At 40.8% G+C, this 21,806-nt stretch overlaps 1 protein-coding gene across 3 annotated transcripts in view; it reads left to right on the top strand.

Moving 5' to 3' along the window:
• The first annotated feature begins 7,402 nt into the window (after positions 1-7,402).
• Positions 7,403-21,806, top strand: part of TRIQK (triple QxxK/R motif containing) — a 63,310-nt gene continuing 48,906 nt past the window's right edge. Inside the window, exon 1 of one of the 3 annotated variants that reach the window (XM_084509035.1) lies at positions 7,403-7,453. The gene's annotated coding sequence lies outside the window, so the exon portion shown is untranslated. Of the gene's footprint in view, positions 7,454-7,558; positions 7,761-8,154; positions 9,432-21,806 lie in introns of those variants that run through there. The other 2 variants (XM_084509037.1, XM_084509036.1) reach the window with 2 other exon arrangements.

The following is a 21,806-nucleotide window of genomic DNA, read 5'->3' as shown; positions in this document are numbered from 1 at the left end:
TAGCTGAGATAAAACATTAGAGCACCAAGGTGCATCATTTCAGTTCAGTATTTCCTCAGTTAAATAGAACATGCTTGGCAATTTTTTGTAAGGTTTGAGGAGTCTCAGCTTGCTACCATTCCCTTCTATTCCCCTCCTGTAAAACAAGGAGGAGAATGAGGTTGCTCTCCACAAATGCCATCCACCATTAAGAGCTTGAGATTTAGGGGCAGGCATCCAGACTCTGGTTGTGATGACATTTAGATACAGATTTCACTGAGGAGAATGAACCTCACAAAGCCTTATCGCAGTCAAGGGGAATTAAGGAACTAATTATCTTATGTATTTGGGCTCATGGCTAGCCAGGAAGTACGAGTTATGTCTGTACTTAAGTGGTTTGAAGTGCTGAGAGAGAAAGTGACCACATTAGCCTTGAATTCAGACTGGGTAAAAAATCCCATCTGCTTTTTCTAGCAGGTGACACCAGGATCTTTCTAGGAAGGATCTGTCTGCCTCATGTTTCCAAAGGGAAAAGGTGTGTGGGGAGGCTGCCCCATCAGACACTTGGCACCACCACCTTCCCTCCAGGCAGCAAAGAAGGACCAGCAACAAACGCAGCCCCGAGAGCAGCCTGGAGGATGCTCCTGCACCTTGAAAGCCCCTAGCCATGAGGCAAACAGCCACTTAGGCTGTCCAGCTAAAAGACCCTCTTTCTAAGGTTTGTTGCTAAGCTAAGGAGGCATTCCATTTGTGTTTGTGGGAAGAAATGGTAAAGCGTGACTTTCCTTTTGGAGCGCACATTAAAGACACAAAGAAAATAGGTGGTGATCCAAAAAAGTAGTTATTACTGAAGGTAGATCGACTTCGACTGAAGTTTTGTAGGGACTGATAGCAGGCTACTCATGCTTTAAGAGTTTTGCCAATGCTCCAGCTAGAATAATAATGGAATAAATTAATGTTGATTAAAAATGAGGAGGTCAAAAAGGTTGGCAGGTAGTAAATAACATTGAGGTTGGAATTAATATACAGACTGATAAGAATCACCTTTTTTTTTTTTTTTTTTTTTTTATTGAAGCCAAACAAATAATTACAATTGATTCCTACAAAAGTGCCCTTATCCTGAAAAAGAAATTTTTGAAACTATTATGGCCACTAATTCCAAACAATTCAATGCACTTTGCCAAAACAAAGCACATAACTCAGTTGTTGGATATAAAATCATGTAATAGAGTAATAGTCAGGGTTAAATGACATGCCTTAATTCTGAATTTGTTGTTGATGGGACCATTTTTGGAACAATTCACACACTTCTATCATGCATATTTTAAGAAAGGACTCTGCAAAATCTCATAGACTGCAGCAGATAGCCCTAGAAATTATGTGGGAAAAAAAAATCCTAAAAGTAAGAAATCTCTAGTAGGTGCTGTTGTACAGGTGTCTATGATGAACTACACTTTCTCTGAAACTCATGTGATCTGTCACAGTGAGTGGCAGAGACAGAGACAGGGCTACAGCATTGGTCTGTGGACATCCAGGAGATAGGGCCGAATGCAGGTGTACTCCAAAAATTCTGACCTAGGTCCTAAGTGGCATCCAGATACCCAACGTTTCTTTAATGTGAACAACTGTTTGCAGTTAGACAAAGGATTCACCCACTTTAACGTCCTTTCTCTGGTGGGGACTGTTACCAAATTCGTAGGAATGGAGTGTAAGAATAGGGTGAGTACAGAGCAGTCCCCAGCAAATGTCCTCAGCTTTTGTCAGTCTGCAGTTTAGGGACCTTCTGACTCACAGGTTGTAGCTATGTTTTTTATGTCTTAATAGCCTTTGATAGATTCCTCTTTCCTGAGTGTTTTATGAGCACAAACCAAAGGAAGCTTTGGCAATGGATCCCACTATTTAATTGTGTTCTGTTCAGAAGGGAAGGTCTTTCTATTTGTTTTAAACCTGCTGCCTGATTATTTTATTTGGCGCCCTCTTATTTTTGATTTTTTGGGAAACAGCAAATAATTGCTCCTTATTTACACTCTCTCTGCAAGTAATGACTTTGTGTGCCTCTCTCGTGTTTTCTGTTTTCCAGGATGCAGGGTTTTATTTAACCTATTTAATCTTCTCTTGTACAGTAGCCAAATCTGATCATCCCTGTTAACCCACCTCTGTAATGTTTGCTGGTTCTACATATTTTTGCTGAGACAGGGTAATGAGACACAGTATTCAAGATGCAAACACTCTGTCGTTACATACTGTGGTATAATGATGACTTCTGTTTTGCTCTCTGTTCCTTTCTAAGCTAATCTGGCTCAGTCTATTTTGGTATTTTGACCTCTGCCAAGCACCAAACTGATATTTTCAGAGAACTGTTTACAGTGACTCTAGGATTTCTCTCTTGGCTGGTAATACCTCACTAAGGCAATGCCTCTAACAGTACAGTGAGCCCTGCCAGAGGCTGATCCTAGGCACTTGCATTTCATCACCTGTGCTACTAAATAGCTACAACAGTCTCCAGTGCAGTACTGGCCTATGCCAGCTAGCTCTCTGCCAAACTATTGCGAAGCGTGGTTCAGGTTTCTTGAAGCACAAGTCATCATCTGCCAGGAATGGTCACTAACAGGTAGCCTGAATGGAGCCACGCTACTTGAGAAGGTTCAAAGAACAATAATATAATGGGCACGTGCCACGACTGCAGTGTGAAAGAACAGTCCTGGGTAGATATAGAATTAACCTAACCTTAACCTTATTAATTAGTGTTTTTTGTTGTTGTTGTTTTTGTGTGTGTGTGTGTGTGTTTGTTTGTTTGTTTTTAAGAGAAGTAACCTCCCTTTTATGCCATAGTAACTTAGCTGTTCTGACGTTCCAGTTACAATATTTTGATCAGTCACCTCTATCAACATTTTCAGGTGAGTCTTTCAAAGAACTCTAATAGATGCAAAAGGCATGACCTCAGCTACAAAAATTATGATGTATCTTCCTCTGTGTGTGACATCCATCCAGTTCCATTTGCTATTGTACCTTCAACCATTTTCCCTGGTAGAGAACTCAGATGTGCTGGTCTTTAGTTTCCCAGCTCTTCTCACCTGGTCTTTGTGGCTCAGTTCCCCATCTGTAAAACTGTAGTGCCACTAGCCTGCGATCTTATAGGTCTGCAGTGAAGATTAATTAATTTCTGTTTCCAGATCACTCAAATATGAGTGATATGAATAACTAAAAGGCAAATAAACTATTCAGAAAAGAGTTTGTCTCCTAAGTAGTAACTAAAAAAGGCCAAACAATGTAAAGCAACAAATAAAATACTGAACCACCCATTAATTGTAGTGTGCTAAGTAGAGACATAGAATGTAGAGGTGAAAGGGATGATTATCACCCCCAAGTTTGTTCTTTAGCTTCTCCAAAGCTTTGAGGTGTGGTGGTGGTGAGGAGGCTATTCAGTAAAACAGTGAAGAATTCAGTATCATGCTTAGAAAAAAGTATGTGTTATTTCTATTTTCACTTTGTCTAGCTTGAATTTGCTAGCTTTGTCTCACTTTGTCTAGCTGTGTACGTACAAAATTGTTGTATTAGAGGGAGAGGGGGGGCCAGAGAGTCCAAACTCCATTGACAGAAGAATATACGGTCTCTATTGTATAGAAAATCTGTTAATATAGCAGAATATAAAAAAAAGTTTATTTTCATTCTAGGTTCCCAAACAAATCATAGATTACCTCTGTCTTGCAATAGAGCCTGTTCAAAGACCTTTGAAGTTTCCAACTGACTCAATAGGCTTTGGATCTGGCCCTGATGTAGTAAAACCTTTGTTGAATGTTTATAGATAACCACTTAGTCAGTGCTGGCTTAAGAAAAGAAAAAGGAAATAAATTAAATGCATCTACCAGTGACATAAGCCTCATGAAGAATTAACTAGGATAAGCACTTATTCTAGTTGGTGCACTGTCGATCTGAACAATACAGACAAAAATAATAATTAAAACATAGCTTCATGCTGAGATGAAACTTTCAAGAGTCTCTACTGTGTTAAGCTTATGATTTTTCTGTTTTTCTATTTACAAGCATAATTACGTCCCAGAGGCAACAGGAGCTAGTGCTTGTCAGTCCCCATTTCCCCCTCCGATAGGAGATTAATTTCTTTACACAGAAATCCAAAAGTTGATGCCAGAGCAATAATAATAATGTAAACAAGTCTCTTATTCTTTTAATCTGGAATGCATAATTTAATGGCATGGCTGTATAAATAATGAAAATACCACATCTACTTTAGACAATTAAGGGTAAACTGAAGGTAACATTTAATGTAGTATTGATTGACTGGATCAACAAAATGACGGCAGACATCTGTATGGATGATAGCAGTTAGGAAAATGCTACCAAGTATATCAATACAGATTAAGCAGGGGAGGGATGGAGTAGACTTGATGGCTCAGAGGACTGGTAATGGAATATGGAGCCTTTCACCTCCAGCACACTGATTCAAGCCGGCCTAGGTCAATCTGTGACTGAAAGTCATTACCATCAGATGGCTCTTCAGTGAAATGAGTTTGTCCTAATGGCAGGCTGTCTGTGTCACAAAATGCACCATCTATCATGACTGACACTGCGTTGAGATTTCCAGCTGGAAGGCTGGAACGAGAGAGGATGGACTCGGCAGTCCCTTCACCTGGGGAGCAGGGATGAGGACCGTTTTCAGGGCTTGCTCTGCTATGGGCTATGTTGCAGATGCTTTAAGAATGTATAATTTTAGGAACCATGGTGCTAAATACTAACCAAGCAAAGAGCACGAAGAAAGTACCTGTGCTAAAGAGATTGCGACTGAAATGTAAGAAAAGACACGAACAAGCAGACAGAAATGGTAAATATGGGATAATTAATTAGGCAGTACCGGTTAATGTGATAGGAGCAGCTCAGCACACCAACGGCATCAAGCTGCAGTATATTTTCTGCCGTACTTGTGGTTTTGGATGGATCTGAGAGTACTGTTGTTACATGGGAGAAAGCACAACAGGATTTGATAAACAAAATGAATAAAAGCGCAGTGGAATCCAGTATCCTGGGTTAGTCAGTTGTGAGAAGCAAGATATTAAAGCTAAGTGAGGACCAAGACAGGTTGAGAATAAAGGCCTTCAGAATGAAGGCAAAGTGCTTACAGAGACCACGTACAGATAGGAACACTGGAGAGATGCAAGGGGTGGAGTGACATGGACAAAGGAATGAGATAAGGGGATTATTTCTTTCAGCAGCAATTCTGCTTGGATACAAGCAGAGCAAGACTGTATCTGTCAAAGCTGCCCAAAATGACATTGTTGTGAAGTGACAGGAGCATAAAAAGAGTTTTAGGTATGTGGTTGGATGGGCAATACTTTTTATGTACCTTTTATGAGTTCTGGAGAAAGGTATTACCTGAAAGATTTAACATTAGCCTGAATATTAACACCAATTAAATAGTTTTGTTGGCAAAATTTGGGTTGAAGTCCTGAGTGGGAGATGGGACAGAACTTTTATTGATAATGATCACAAAATGAATGGACCAAAAAGAATTAATAACATGCTTTTATATCTTTGAGCTTGATCTGGTGGCTAGACATTCACGGGGAGATACCAGGTCAGAGAGTAGACAAAGTTCTTGCATTTTGGGGAGTTAATATTCTGTGTGCTAGTCTACTTTGTGCTGTCAGCTTAGAACAAAGATGTTGAGCATTGTTTTTCAGCCTTTGATCTGCTGAGCCCTGGAAGCTCATGGAATGCTTCTAGGAGCTCTACAAAAGATAAAAAGGAAAAGCAAGCCTATGCTAACAACTTAATTTAACTTAATTCAACTTCTATTCAAAAAAATTTTCACAAATCATAAAGTTGAAAACTACTGCATAGAAAGAGAACAAAAAGGAACAGATTTTTGTTAAATTGTCAGAGTAACCTGAAGGAAAAGACAGTCACTGAAAACAACAGCCCATATATTTTCTTTGAAAATTCCTGAGATGAAATGAAACCATGTAGCTTTAAGAAACAGGTTTGGACTTTTAAAGTCATTTGCTAAAGGGATTTGGCAACAAATTGATGGGTGTGGTAACATCAATAGAAGGTAGCACTTATTCCTCCCTGATTGATATGCATTTCAGTTGTAGTTACATATTCAGTAGTTCTATTTCTTGTGTTTTTTTATGCCTGTAAGAGACAGATTACATATATTCAGAAACATATTCAGGACAGTGAAATTAAAAATGGCGAAAGTTTTTCAGTGCTTGTAGAGATCCTTTTCATGAAATTGTAATTCCTTATGCTTAACTCTTTAAGGATTCTATGTCAAGGTTGCTGGTCATACACAGCTGTGTTGTTTAGGAGAATAACTTGATAGTGAAATGAATACCACGATCAGGAGAAATTATGTGGAACTGAACTAGCACTGAATGCATTTTGCTATGAGGTCTCACAAGGACAAACTCCTCAGCAGTTGTTCAGATAATACAAAACCATGTAACTAGCTATGCTGATTCCGGTATTCCTTCATGTTTATTTATTTTTTGGTTGTGATTATCTAGTCAAAAACCATGCGTAACAGCTATTTGAGTGTGATTGCTGTTTTGCACATGCTACTATATCCAAATATCTGTGAGCATAATCATTAATTGAGTTTAACTGAACCATACTAAAACAATAATGGAAACAAAATATGTAAGTATTTTACATGTATGTGATTCTTGCTAAGAGCTTAAAGAAATACAGTATCATTACAAATTCTGAACACAGAGAAATTAGAAAGATCAGAGATTGTGCCCGCTGTGGGTGCAACACACTCTGTCCCACATGGGGCAGGTACCCTAAGAAGGAAACATAACATGGCCAGTGAGCTGCCTTGTTCCAAGAGCTACATAGTGTTAGCATGAGGCTTCTTGGCAGAAAAGGTACAAAAACGCCTTGTGTCTCATCGGCTGAAGTCAGGGTTGGCTGTATTTCTAAGAAAGCTGTTTTGTTTCAGCCATCCATTAAGCTTGCTACAGAAATGACTGGAGAAAATCCTGCGGTTTGGTACGCGTGCCAGACAGAAACTGATGAATCAACTTTTCTTCAGGCTGGTTCTCCGCTCTGTATTCATGTCATCTAGAAAGACGGGAAAAGTTCATATGGGTAGGGCTTTCACTTCCTAAGTTGCAGAGGTAAACAAATGCAAATATTTCGTTTTGTGTATCTCTACTTCCAGGGGAGTGTTACCCCCGAATATCAAGTGCCATTTTGCAGGGAGCGAGGCGCGCGCTTGCCATACTAATCAACATGCCGCTCGAAGGCAGGGGCTGATCACTCGCACCCAAGTAAATGAATTATGTGGTGCCAGGGGCATCGTCTCGGGATGGTGAAAGGTTACTTGGCAGGGAAGGCAACTTGCCATACGGGTGCTTTTAGGGTCTTAAATGTACGTCCCTATGGGGGCGGGCGGGATCGTGGTGCGTGTGGCCAACATGCTTTGAATTCCGCCTGCTTGGCAGACTCACAGGTGGGTGGTGGGGACTGAACAGGGGATGTGAGGCAGGGCACAGCGCCCGCCCGACCTCCCAGCATCCTTCCAGGGCTGCCGGGGCCGTGCAACCCGCAGGTGCCGAGGGCTGGGCCCGGCCCCCCCTCCGCCCCGGCCCCACGTAGGCCGCTGCCCGGCGCTGCGGGCGGGCTGGAGCGGGAGGCGGAGCGGCGGGGGCGCCGGGGCGGGGGGCGGCCGCGAGGCCCGGCGGCACAGGACACCGCCCCGCCGCCGGAGGAGGGAGCAGGCAGCAGGCAGGAGGCGGAGCTCCGCCGCTCGGCCCCAGGTACCGCGCCGCGTCCCGGGGTGGGCGGCGGGCCGCGGGGTTAGGCCCGGCCGCAGTCACTAGGCCCACGGTTGCCATGGCAACCGCTCCCCCCCTATCTCCCCCGCCCCCCTCCTCGGGGCGCCAGGGGCGCCATTGGCCTGCGGGCAGGGCGCGCCCGCGCCGGCGGCGCTCTCGGCCGGCCCCGCTGCCCGCCGCGGGGCCCCGCCGCCATTGGCCGGGAGGAAGCGCTCGCCTCCGCCATTGGCCAGCGCGGCGCCCGGGTGCCGCCCACGGGACGTGGGCTGAGGGGGGCGGGAGGGGGCAGCGGCTGTGGCCGCCGCGGCCATTTTGGGTGTGGGCAGAAAGGGCTTTCCCCTTTCCCCCGCCTCCCGCTGCCCTGAGGCAATCCTTGGCAGCCCCCTTGCTCCCCTGTGCCCACAGGCAGCCTGTGCCAGGCTGGGTTGCCGGCCAAGGCTGCTTTTGTGGGAAACACATCCCCTGCTGGGGGGCTCTGTGGTCAGGGAGGGGTGTGAGGCGTGCGCTGGCCCTGCCAAGGGGCTGCTGAGGGTGGTGGGGCTGACAGGAGGCTTGTAATGGGTCCATGCGAGGCCACCATGGGCTGCAGGATGCGCCCTCAAGAGCACTAAGTCTCATGTGGCACCCACAGAGGCAGCTTGGTTGGGTTCACATGTAGAACACTGACCCCATGTACAACCCTGTCCCATGTAAAAACCCCATCCCATGTAAAAATCCCATCCCATGTAAAGACCTGCCCGTGGGGTTTCCAGGTGGCTGGGAGTGGGACAACTAGCAGCAGCGTGTTCAGGCTGCTCCCCCACAGACCATGAGTTGGGACCAAGGCACACGGAGCCATATGTGGTCAGCAGGCTGCATCAGCCGCCTCTGCACAGGCACTAAATGAGATACAACCCGGATTTGTTGCCTTTGCAGTGTTTACCTTGTGGGTGTTGACCTCTGGGGATGTTGGGCTCCCTTGTGTTTTCCGTGAGTGCATTGATCGTGCTTAGGTTCAGAAGATCCTGGACAGAAATACAGGAACCACAATGTTTCTAAGTGCAAAGTCAGTAGGGTTTTTTTGCCAGCATTTTCATATGGTTCTAAAATTGCTGCATGTCTCAACAGCCTACGTAGTGATGACGATCGAGTATAGTGCCAGAACACCCCTCTAAGAGCGCTTATGGTGTAACTGGGCTGTAGGTATGGCACATGCATTCCCACACGCTAGTTCAATGACATCCTAAGGGGCTCAAGTTCTTTGCTGTTAAGGATCCGGCTCATTCCTAAAATAGAGAGCTATTTACTGATCAGGATGTGAGGATACCTATTAATAACGACTGGTTCTTCCAGCCTTCGCTACTGATAAGTGACTTCCGTAGTGGGAATCTGTAAAAGGGATGCAGAAGATCTACAGTTATGGCAAAATTTGAATTATTCCTTAAGTATTGCTATTTGGCATGTTTTGCCTTGCTGAATCACTTCACCTCTTGGTACAAAATGGGCTAGGGACAAACTTGGTTGTTCAGAAAATAGCTTGTCTGTTCACAAAGGAAAATCTTGGCAGATGCTTTTGTTGGCATGATTATCTTTGATTGTGAATTAGTACAACTTACCCCTCTAGGACTTGTTTTGTGTGTTTATAGAAGCCCTGAAGATGGAAGTGTACTTCAGGTCAGTACTCTAAGTATGAGCATAGAGAAAACAATGAAGGGTTTACTTTGAAATAAATTAATCACCAGTGTAAAGAGTTGACAATTGTTCACTTTTTTTTTTTTTTCTGCTATTCTTGCTTCAACATATAAATCCTTTTTATAATTTATTGTATAACTCTGTATTTATAATCTGCTAGCTCAATCTGTTTTAGTAGGGATGTTGACTAGGTGACCTCAAGAACTCTGTTCCAACATCAATGATTCTGTTATTCTGTTTATTGATTTAATAAAGAAGAGTTTGCAGTGATATTCTACAGTTGATTTTTTAGTCTAAAATTTTGTAGTATTTTTTTTTCTATAGAAAAAAATCAGTTATTTCAACATAGATATGGGGGCTTTTCAAATACCTAGGTTTGAACAGATTATATCCGATCACTAAAATGGAGATTCCTGTTATAATTGGCAAAACTTCTCGTGTAATTAACTTTAAATCTTGTGTCTATATATACACACATATATGTCTATGTATGTGTTTCTATTAAGTTCTGTAAAAACAGGATTATCCCTTCTGCTTCAGATGCAAACAGCTGAGCTCCTGAATTCAATTACTGCATCATATTTAATGTATAGGATTTTTCCACGTCTTTCCTTAAAACAGACTTCAGTAAAATATAATATGCAACAATTATTATTTTTTTCTTTAAAAAATCATGCATAAAGTCAGTGCTTTTATTTGTTTTTCTTTTAAATTTTCATAAACTTGAACTACACAGAATCAGTTTATGGACATTGGAAGATTCCATATGCACTTTTACCTGTTCCTTGACTTTTTCATACCTCTTGCCATCACATTGCAGCTTTTTTTTAAGAAAAGGAAGCCAATTTGTGTGAGTTTTATGGCAGGTATGGGAAAATCCTCTAACCCACTATTGATCACAAAGAGTGAATGAATACCTGGCCACGTAAGCTAATATATTAACCTGCTATGCTGCCCAGTGTATAGCCAGGATTTACTTTGTTCAGATATTTCAGCCATCTCTTGCAGCAGAGTCTTAAAGGAGGATTGAAGCTTGGTGCACTTTATGGCAATACCTCCAGGAAACAACCAGTTTTCATAGGGACTATACAGAAAACAAGACAACTTGTGGTTTTTGTTTGTTTGTTTTGTAGTGCAATGAAGACATTTGCCCTGGATTTGTCTGTGTAAATTGTTCCTTGATACCATGAATTAATTTTTGTTTCTTAAATATTTTTTAAAATCTTTCAGAAGAAACCAGGTGAATATCATCAACATTACTTACAATTCTGATTAATTATAGAATTTCCTTGAGATATTTCTCATAGCTAGGAAGTTCTTGGTTTTGTTTTCCTTTGGGATGTTTCCATATTAATCTGAATTTTCATTAGGCAAGACAAGCTGTGAATTACAGAAGAGGAGAGGTTAGAATACTTTGGAAAGTCTTTACATATCCCTAACGTAGGCTAATGTTACAAAATGGGGTTACAAGTTAAAAAAACTAAAATGGGTTAACGTCACCTTGGAGAGCCAAGGCACTCCGTTAAGTGCTTATTCTTCTTAAGTAAATTGTTATGTTTGTTATGAAATACATAAAGAGAAGGAAACATAGACATCTCCTTCAATCCTCTGACCCTCTTCCAATACTACCATTATAATGCAGTTATTCCTGGGAAGCAGAACTGCAAAAGTTCATATTTCTGATTCCGCTTTATAGTTTTCTGTTGTTTTTTGTAGATTTTTTTCATTTGCTTACAGGTCTACTTTTTCTTGGGGAAAAAATGTAAAGAGCATGGCGGAATACATACAAGCTGATCATTTTTTAAAATGAAAGATGAAGTGCTTTTCAGTGCAATGGCTATCCTCATTTCAAATGAAGTCTGCAATGATTAAATATTAAAATGATCGATGGTTTAAATTAATATAAAAACTTTTCAGGAGATTATTACAAAGATTAACATTTTTAATGTTTTAATACTTCCATAGTTTATCAATCACAGGCACAGTGAAACTGTTTTTAGTTAGCAAGCTGATGATCTCATACATCATAGCAATATTATGCACAACATAAACATCACGATGTTGTTGGTAGAAGAGATGAAGAATCACAATTTATGTTACAACTCTAATAATCAGTTTTGGTCTTGAAGTATTTTTCGACGCTTGGAATAATCAGGTAAGATTTTTTCCACTCTGGAAAGAAGATAAAAAGGAGAAATTGCTCCAGAAAAATTGCAGTGTTTGCCATTTATAGAGGAACTCCGTTTCGTGGAACAACAAAAGTGAATGGAGCCAAGTCCATTCATTACTTTTCAATTGGTGAATGGAGCCAAGTCCAGTTGGAGGCCAGTCACTAGTGGCGTCCCCCAGGGCTCGGTGCTGGGGCCGGTCCTCTTTAATATCTTCATCGATGATCTGGACGAGGGCATCGAGTGCACCCTCAGTAAGTTCGCAGATGACACCAAGTTAGGTGCGTGTGTCGATCTGCTTGAGGGTAGGAAAGCTCTGCAGGAGGATCTGGATAGGCTGGACCGATGGGCTGAGGTCAACTGCATGAAGTTTAACAAGGCCAAGTGCCGGGTCCTGCACCTGGGGCGCAATAACCCCAAGCAGAGCTACAGGCTGGGAGAGGAATGGTTGGAAAGCTGCCAGGCAGAGAAGGACCTGGGAGTGATGGTGGACAGTCGGCTGAATATGAGCCAGCAGTGTGCTCAGGTGGCCAAGAAGGCCAACGGCATCCTGGCTTGTATTAGGAACAGCGTGACCAGCAGGGCTAGGGAGGTGATCGTCCCCCTGTACTCAGCTCTGGTGAGGCCGCACCTCGAGTACTGTGTTCAGTTTTGGGCCCCTCGCTACAAGAAGGACATCGAGGTGCTTGAGCGGGTGCAGAGAAGGGCGACGAAGCTGGTGAGGGGCCTGGAGAACAAGTCCTACGAGGAGCGGCTGAGGGAGCTGGGCTTGTTCAGCCTGGAGAAGAGGAGGCTCAGGGGTGACCTTATTGCTCTTTACAGATACCTTAAAGGAGGCTGTAGAGAGGTGGGGGTTGGCCTGTTCTCCCACGTGCCTGGTGACAGGACGAGGGGGAATGGGCTTAAGTTGAGCCAGGGGAGTTTTAGGTTAGATGTTAGGAAGAACTTCTTTACAGAAAGGGTTGTGAGGCATTGGAACAGGCTGCCCAGGGAAGTGGTGGAGTCACCATCCCTGGAAGTCTTCAAAAGACGCTTAGATGTAGAGCTTAGGGATATGGTTTAGTGGAGGGCTGTTAGCGTTAGGTTGGAGGTTGGACTCGATGACCTTGAGGTCTCTTCCAACCTAGAAAATTCTGTGAAATTCTGTGAGATGGCCACTGGTACTGCCACAGAAGAAGAAAAAGCACTTGCATATGCTTTTCCAAGAAGGACTTGCATTAATGCAGCTTTAACATCCCAAAATTGTCTGCAACACCTATGATTCCCAATACATTTTTACTTTTTATTAGACTTATATTTGAAGGTCATGGGAAAATGTCATGGCACCCCAGGCACTTTTGTATCACAGGCTCTGTGTAGTTACCCCTATAATTCAGTGCATTAAGTAAACACTCACTCCAGAAATTCTTGACATGGACAGTGCTAATTCCTTTGTTTTCAATGTCTTCTACTATTATTTATTTTATTTTATTTTATTTTATTTTATTTTATTTTATTTTATTTTATTTTATTTTATTTTATTTTATTTTATTTTATTTTACTTTACTTTACTTTATTTTACTTTATTTTACTTTATTTTACTTTATTTTATTTTATTTTACAGCAAGGCTAAAAAACAGCTGTAATGTTTTAAAGTTTGATTTTGCCTCTCTAACCAGATATTACAATGATACAATGGAGCTTATACAATAGTTTATTGTGTCCCAGGACTTTTTCGAATGTTAATGTGATAATTCATATACCAACAAAATATTGTTTATTCATGTGTTGTGATTGTTCTTGGCATCATCCTTCATCCAATATGTTTACCATCAAAAACAAGACAGAATTGGAAAGACACAGTGTGATGAATTAGTGAATGTGAGCACAAGAGCACATGTAAGGAGGGTCAGGAGATGCCGTCAGGAGAGGAATGGTAAAATAAAAAATCCAGAAATAGCTGTTGAGCTGGTGAAGTGAATAAACAGGGAAGGACTGTTCTGACAGCAGAAGCTTACAGTGGAGGAGGCACTTGTGCAAGAAAGGGCAAGTATGAGAGAGGAAAAGAGCAAAGGTTAGCATTAGGTTAATGTTGAGAATAGTATTGGTAAGTTAAAATCCAGAGGGCATGCTGATGCACACCATTTTGTGCACAGGACCAGTTTGTTGTCAGCTACTAATGCTGTTATTTCTATCCTTAAGTAAGACAACAAAATAAAAGCTTAGGTTACATGGCCCGTAGCTAGTTGCCTCTAGCCAGAAAGCCACGTTTATCCTCATGTGTTTCCACTGAAATAAAATAAATAATGAAACAGAATAACCTTTTATGTTATGAACTGTTTTTTGTAGTGGGGAAACAGATTGGTTTGGAAGCGTAGCAGCTTTCAAAGTTTCGACTGTTTTCTTTCTGGCTGCACTGTGTGATGTAAATGAAGAAAAGGTTAAGTTTACCCATGGTAATTCCTGCTCACGTTTACATTATCAATCAGCCTTTGTAGCTTTTTGTGCTTTTGGCTATTGTGTTTTCATTGTAATCTGTGCATATGAAGTTCTCAATTCTACAAACTCTTGCTCTCAGTTTTTTTCACAACGGGCCCTGACAGATGTGCTCGGGAAGCCCTCGATGCGGTGGTTGAAGATGCTGCCAGCTGGTCGCCTTCTCCCCATCCCTCCAGCTCCAGTTGCAGCCCGCAGGGAAGAGTCAGCCCTACCTGCATCTTACTTCCCTCACCTTAACCTAAATCTATTTTTCAATATCTTGACCTGTTGCATGGGCTGTGAACAGGGCTCCTGGAGCAGAATACACCCCACTTCACTGCCTTTTCTTACAGGCAGGTCACCCCCAGCACAGAGCTGGGGGCAGCAGCATCTTAATCAGAGACTCCCCTGTAGTTTCAGGTGAACACATTTTTAACTTTGTTTTTCAGCTAACCCGTGTTTTCCACCTGTTGCTCAACCAAATCAGCGCAGGGGACATTTCAGTGCTTGGCTTTACCATATCATCACCTCTTCTTCAACTCTCACCTCCTGGTTTTGTCTGCCTTTAAAAGTGATCATGCCCAAAAGCTCTTCTTAGAGAGCATAAATCCTTCGGTCACGTAGTGAGTATGCCACAGAAATTGTCCAGTAGGCAGTTTTGGTGTTGAACTCATTGTGTGTGGAGCTGATTAAGCTGCCTGCAATTAAGATTACATCACTTTCCTGCAAGACCAGTTTTGTATTACTTATGTCCCTGCCAAAAGGAAACAGTTAACCTGAAGCAATGGATTATTTGTTTTGTTTTTGTGTCTTGGCTGTCAAACTGAAAGTACCCTATTCGTATAGCTAACATTTAAATTTGATTAGGTCCTTGATTTACTGTTACTAGATTAAAATTAATTTAAAAATTAGGACTGTACAGTAACAATAAAATGGATAAAGAGCTGGGTAGCTGCCAGCACTCAGAAGCAATGGCTGGAGGCCACTGTCAGCAGATGAGAGCTTGTGGGGGCTCTCAGCAGAGTTAGTTTCGGGTGTGATGCTTTTCATTGTTTCAGCCAGTTGTCTGGGAGTAAACGTAAAAGGAATAGTGTGACAAACTGTGGTGGTTCAGTGACTGCTGGGCTGATGAAGAAGCCTGGCTTCTTCGTGATAGCATGGCTGGGATCACCACAGCGTGAGTCTCTTTGTTAGACTGCGATCTGTCTGCAAATGTATTTAGGAAGTAGGAGTGCTGCGTATGCAGAATGAACGATCTTATCTGGGTGGAAAGCTGGGGCCATGAGAAACTTCAGGTCTGTAAGGAAGCTCCTGCAGCCAAAGGTGCCTCTGGCGCAGGGCAGAGGCAAAAGGGGCTGGTGCGGCCTAGGATAGGGTGGGGTGGAGGTGGAGAGGCGGTTCAAATCCCTGTGGTAAGACCAGTCCTGGATTGTTGTTTCTAATTGGAATTTCTCAGAAAAGTGTATCCTGAAAAAAATAGCAAAAATGGTGAAAACACAGGCTTACTGCTGCTAATGGCAGTGGTGCTTTGGTGGTGGTGCCTGCCTTTGGCACTATGCCTGTGCGAAAGTGGGTTTAAGATTACCATGATATTTCTGACCACACGTCTACCTTACCTCACTCATGCTGGGCTTCAGCAAGATGTTAGACACCCGTCCCTCCTATGTATGTAGTATTAGGTGTCCTAGGTGATCCTGAGAGGCACCCCTGTGATTTTGTCATTTCTTTCCTTTCCACACGATGCAGAAAGCATTGTTTCTTTTTTGATATTTGAGTGCATCATGGAAAGCTTTCTATAATGTGTTTTTTCAACCTTGGACTTAGGCATGAATAAATATAAGTATGATTTTAGAGGAACCACAAGAAATTTCAGCAGCTGATAATTCGGGATTTTTTAATCTGTGTTCATAAAGTGGTCAAAGCAAGAATGGATGCTTCTTTCTTTAGATTTTTCTGACATATACGATTTAATTTGTGAATGTATCTTTCTGTAATTTGGATTAAAAAGATTAACAGAGCATTCTTAGATTGCTTTTTAACTTTTTATTCTGAAAGATAGGATAATTTGTAGGTCTGGGTTCTTTCAGAATCTCTCTGGGTATACAAAGCAGTGGACTAACAAGCTAAGTAGGAAGAGGGTATTCTGGAAAAATGATTATTATAGAGACAAAACCTATTTAAAAAAGCTTCAAACTATTTTCATTTTAAGTACACCAGTGGGGTTAAATAATATTAGTAACTTCTGTTAAAGTAACAGATCATAGTAATTTAAAACAAAAGGTCCCAGTGCACTTGCTAATATCCTTTATGGCTTCAGTAAAATACATCTGAAATGATTTACGAAGCGAAGCTTCTGGATGAATTCTTCCAGTTCTACATGAGAAGAGAGCCTGTTTATCTTCATGTGTGTTTATATATACCCATGGAAATTATGATCTAAATGTGGGTACAGTACTAAAACATAGCCATATATGCAGAGTAGGGAATCCAAAGTACTTGCATTCTGTCATTTACTGCACACAAGTGATGTATATTGTATAGGCTCTGTTCAATTCTGTATCCTGACCATAGAAGGACTCTATAGAATCTGTGCTGTACCTCAAGGAGACCATCAAGGGGAGAGAATGGTATTTGGAAGAAAAAGCTCAGGGAAATGGCTCTCTGACCAAACTTGTCTGGTTTTGAGCATCCTGACCTGCACTGTCAGTTCTGGGAAGAGCGAAGACCTGGAAAGATGGTTGCACTATATTAGACTATATAATAGGCTTTCATTAACTTGCCTTATAAGAAAAAAAAATAGTATCGAAACAACCAGGATGGCCATAAAGTTTACAGGGAGGCTGTAGGAAGGACCTAGGCAGATGTGCCTGAATGATTGCACCAGGCACCTTCAAAAGTTCACATGACCTACCATTATTCCATTTTCTACCGTCTGCTGATTTTTCTTTTTGCTGCCTTTTTTTTTTTTTTTTTTCCAGCTGCACTCCACGCTTGTCCTCTTTGCCTTGAAACAGGGCAACTAAAGAGTTTAACACATTTTCTGATGTCTATCAGAGTTCATTTTTTTCATTTGACTGTTTCCACATATGAAGGTTTTATCCTGCTTTTGATACACTCCTTTAATTCATTTTTTTTTCCTTCAAGATTCGTATTTTGATAGATATCACTGATTTTATGCTCACTTTTTTGCCCAAATAGAATATAAACCTCTTCAAGAGATGGTATCGTGTACACTATTACTTTGTTCTTTGTCTTAAAAATCATTGTGTTTAATGGGCTGTCTAGGTAGGTTTCAGGAGAGCCAAGTCTTGAGCAATTTAGATGTAATCTGCAGAGAGTGTGCTTGGGCTATTGTTTCGAACTACTTTGGAACCTACTGAACCGATGTTACTTAAGCTGTATTAAACTCTGCACCCAATTATGGCCTAATCCTTCAAAGCCAGTAGAGTAGGACTTGGTTTTGAAAATGCTGCTGCTAACATCGATGGGTCTGTTCACTAAGCCGGACTATTAAGCTCATTATTAAGTGCTGTAGGGCTGAACTTTACATTTGCTATGTTAGTGCTAAATCCTGTAGATTCGGGTTTCCTGGCGGTGTTCACCTCAGACAATTTTAAAGAAAAATTGCAAAAATGATGTGGTGCAGTTAGGCTAAGGAAATGCATGGCAGCTTCCTCTTCTGGTCTTTGTGGGGAAGGTTAACAGGTTATTCTGTCTTTAATCAGTTATTGAAAAACAGAAGAAAATGTAGATGCCAAACCCACTGAACTCAAACTCTTTACACTTAATGGTTTTTTTACATAGTGACTAGAATATGTATGTGTGTGTGTGTGTGTGCGTGTGTGTGTGTGTATTAAGCTTTTAGTTGCTTTCCTGAATCCCTAAAATATCATGGGAGACAACAAAAGGGGCATACAACTGTTTTTCTTCATTTATAGATGAGGCTATTTAATACTTATCGAGCTGCAGTAGTTTCAGAGGAAAAAACAAAAACCAACCAACAACAACAAAAAAACACATTTATTCTGAACATTAAGTCCTTTTGAATACTGGGTTTTGCAATGGAGCTAATAATTCAGTTTTGCTGAAGTGTTACAATTAGGTCTACGTGAGCTGAAGTGTTATTTGCTGCTACCATTTGTAGCCTGCTTTCAACAGTTGCGTGCTTGCTCAAGGTAAGAAGTGAGACAATTGTTAGACTAAAAGCATGGTGGCCAGTTTTAGCAATTATTACGGCTTGAAGTCATATGTGATGGGACATTGTATTACACTGCAGCGAAATATGGACTAGAAGGACACACTTGTCTGCCTCTCAGCTTTTTGCCTGTGTGGCTGATTTGTGGCTATTCTCTTTTCTTCTTCTGGTTTCAATTTATTAGGCTGATCGGCAGGTAGGGGTGGACTATTTGGTGAGAGCTGTATTTCACCATGAACGATAGACAAAGTTCAATGAAAATGAAGTCGAAGTAGTTGGAATATCAGTAATAGAAATAATGGGGAAAAAATAAGCTGAAACTTAGCCTAATGCACTTTAAAATGTAACTTTTGAAAAATGGGATGAGAGGCAAGGAAGAACTCTATCAGTTTCAAAAGGTCTTTTGATGTATTTTTTCGAATAATTCTAATTTTTAAATAATTCACCCAGAAATTATGTATTTCTAATGGAATAACACAAGCAAAACAAAAAAAAAAAAAAAAGAAAAGGCACAATGGAAACAAAATAATATATTAATATGCATTTATTTATTGTGAATAACATCAAAAAGTTACTATTTTATTCTCACTGAAGGTTGTGTCCCATTTTGCAACATTGAAAATGTCAAAAATCAGACATTCCGTCCTCTGGGTGGTTGTGACCTCCAGTTTAAGGTGAACATGCTGAAGGGAAGTATAATTACTCCCTAAATATTTCTTCTAATTTAAGGAGGAAATAGGAATTTCATTTCCATCAAAGATGAGCCTAAGCTTAAGATCTTCAAATGAGGAATTAGAAAGTGTGTATAATTAAAGCACCCAGCAAGCTATGACTTGTGGCAAATCCAGGAAAGCAGTAACATCTGGAAAAAATCGGGTTTTTGTCACTTCCCAAAACCAACGCGACAACGAATAAAGGGAGTATTTTCTAATTCAAAGAAGGGAAGGAAGAAGTTGCTGTTCCCGTACAGTGCCATCCAGCAGGGCAAAGCAAAGTTTCTGAGGTCTGGGGATAGGAGCTCAGTGAAGCCACGTGGTGCTCTACTAAATGCAAGAGTTGTAACTTCATAACATATTAAAAGTGAAGTGCTTAGACAGACTTAGCTGATTTTTAAATTTAAGGTCTCTGACCCCTTGCTTTATACCTGTTATTTAAATTATCCCCTACTTCATCAAAGGAAATGAGTGCTGAAGGTGTGCGTGCTGGCGATCAAAGCGGGAATAAAGCTGCCTGTATTTAACTGAGCCACAAAACCTTTGCTGTGGCTGCCTCATGTGCTGAGGCAGAACAAGTAATTGCTTCCCATGGTTGCTCTGGACTTGATGAAGTTTTAACTCGGGTGGCAGAGAGCGCAGGGTGGGCTAGGTGCCCGCCTGAGCCTCTTTCCACCAATTTACCCCTGAGTTGTACCATAACCCCCTAAAATGTTTAAACAGATTATGGTATTTTGAAGAATGTTAGTTCTGAAATACCGCATATGGTGTCATTTATTGTATAATTTTCCCTTTAGCAGTGATTTCCCCTTTAGCTCTTTCCTCTGGGAAATACTACACGTTGAACTGTCTGGCGAGGCAGAAGTGAACCACATGGATGCTTTTCTCCTTCGTGAACTTCAAGGGTATTTTCTTGACGCACCAATGCCGTCATATATTCTTACAAAAAAATTTCCAGCTTTGAAAGTTTGCAATTTTAAATTTGGTTGGACGAAGATCTGTCTTCAAATTAAAAAGTATATATGTTCCACAGATGGTATAGCTCTGTTCAGCTCTGAAATCCGTAGAGAATTTGGTTCTAGAGACAAATAACAAATCCTAATAATGAAAAGTAAATGTAAGGTGCATATAATCCCTAAAATAGCAACACACATCTGCAAAATGCCATGCTTTTTATAAGTTGTACTATAAAACCAATTACTGCACAGTTTGTTGTGTATGTTCTGTCTAAGTTGTCTAAGTAATGTTTTTGCAAGTGAGTTTTGGCCAAATACATTTTGGTTTTTCTTCCTGTAGAAGCTGTGACAAACTTTGCTGGGCATAGGAGGAACCACTGACAATTTTAAAAGTCTCTTTTTGCTTTAAACAAAAACAAATTTACATCACTGTGAAGTCTTTCAAAAGATCTTTATTTTTGCAGTCTAGGAGCATAGTCTCCCAGAGACAGAACTCCTAGAGGTGATTTGGCTTTGGTTCGGCTTTGATTTCTTTACAATTGCATCTATTCTTGCACTGCAAAGGCAGCTGAGGTGGCCTTTCTGCAGAATTTAGGTGTCTCACATTCCTGGAATTAGGTGGAACTAATCTGGGTTGTTGTTGGAATTTATTTTTTGTAATTGGTTTTGATGAATGCTCAGGAGTTTGAAGTGGCCCAGAGAATATACTAAGTGTTCATATGGAATATTATTACTGGTGTACTGCTTTTGAACATAAATTTGGAGCTAATTTCATGGGTTTCGTAGGTGTTGTGTAACTAAGAGCAGAGCAGCACCTTTCGCCGAAGCACAAAGAAGTTTTCCTGGAAGTAGCAATGGGAGTTCTGTGCCTGCTGCTTACATGGAGCTACCAAATGGCCCGATGCATGGCAGAATAAAAGTTTTAATTCCTAGATGGATGTAACCTTGGGTTATTTGAGCAACGTTTTTTCCACCTGACTTTATACATTTTGTGCTTTTTTTGTTTAATTTTTCCAAATTTAACTGAATTTAAAGTGATCTCCACTACTTCCAAGATCAAATTAAAATTCTTTTTATTAAAAAAAAATAAAAAATAAAAAGAAATAAAAAGTCCCCAAGGAAAGCAGAGCTAGATTCTACCAGAAGCACTACGGGCAAGTATTTTTTCCTTTGAAAAAGCATGTTCATCCTTTGAGAGAAAGTTTCCAAAGGAATGGTGAAGACTGCTGTAAGACTTATGAATAAGACATGTTTAGGTCAGCCAGTGAATGTTTTTTAAGTACTAGTAAAGCTTTTTAAATTCTTATTCCTGACCAAAGTGTGAATAAAATATTCAGCTGCATTATTCCTGCAGTTTTGGCTGCTGGTTGCTTGCATTAAATTCCTTCCATTGCTATTCACAGAATACAGTTACTGTAATTAGGTGGTACACAAAAAAGCCAATTAAAATAACAGCAATAATGTCCAAAATATATATTTGCAGACATGTTCTCACTTTAAATGCAGAGATACCTAGTCTTTGATGACCACAGAGAATCCAGTGCCTTCCTTGGATTCTACCTGAGGAGGCTAAAAGGCTATTTTTATCTCTTGTATCTTGTAAGAGCCATAATACCTGTTATTTATTAAACTGTGGACTATGGAAGTGACTGATGAAAAACAGTTCTTTCACTGACAGTAGGCTTTGAATCATATTCAAAAATGGTTTGGGTTATGAGTTGAAATTATTAACCTGCCTTGCATCCAGCAAAAAGACAACAAAAAAAGGAATTTTAAGTTTGATATCCATTTGTAATTAAAGATAAGGTGTTTCTTAATAAACGCAGATATTCATTGTGCATTCACCTGCATTTTCAATTACAACTCGT

This window comes from Aythya ferina, assembly GCF_964211825.1.
Source record: "Aythya ferina genome assembly, chromosome: 2".
NCBI classification, from domain to species: domain Eukaryota; kingdom Metazoa; phylum Chordata; class Aves; order Anseriformes; family Anatidae; genus Aythya; species Aythya ferina.
Note: the sequence above shows the minus strand (reverse complement) of the source record. Positions and strands in the feature narration are given on the sequence as shown.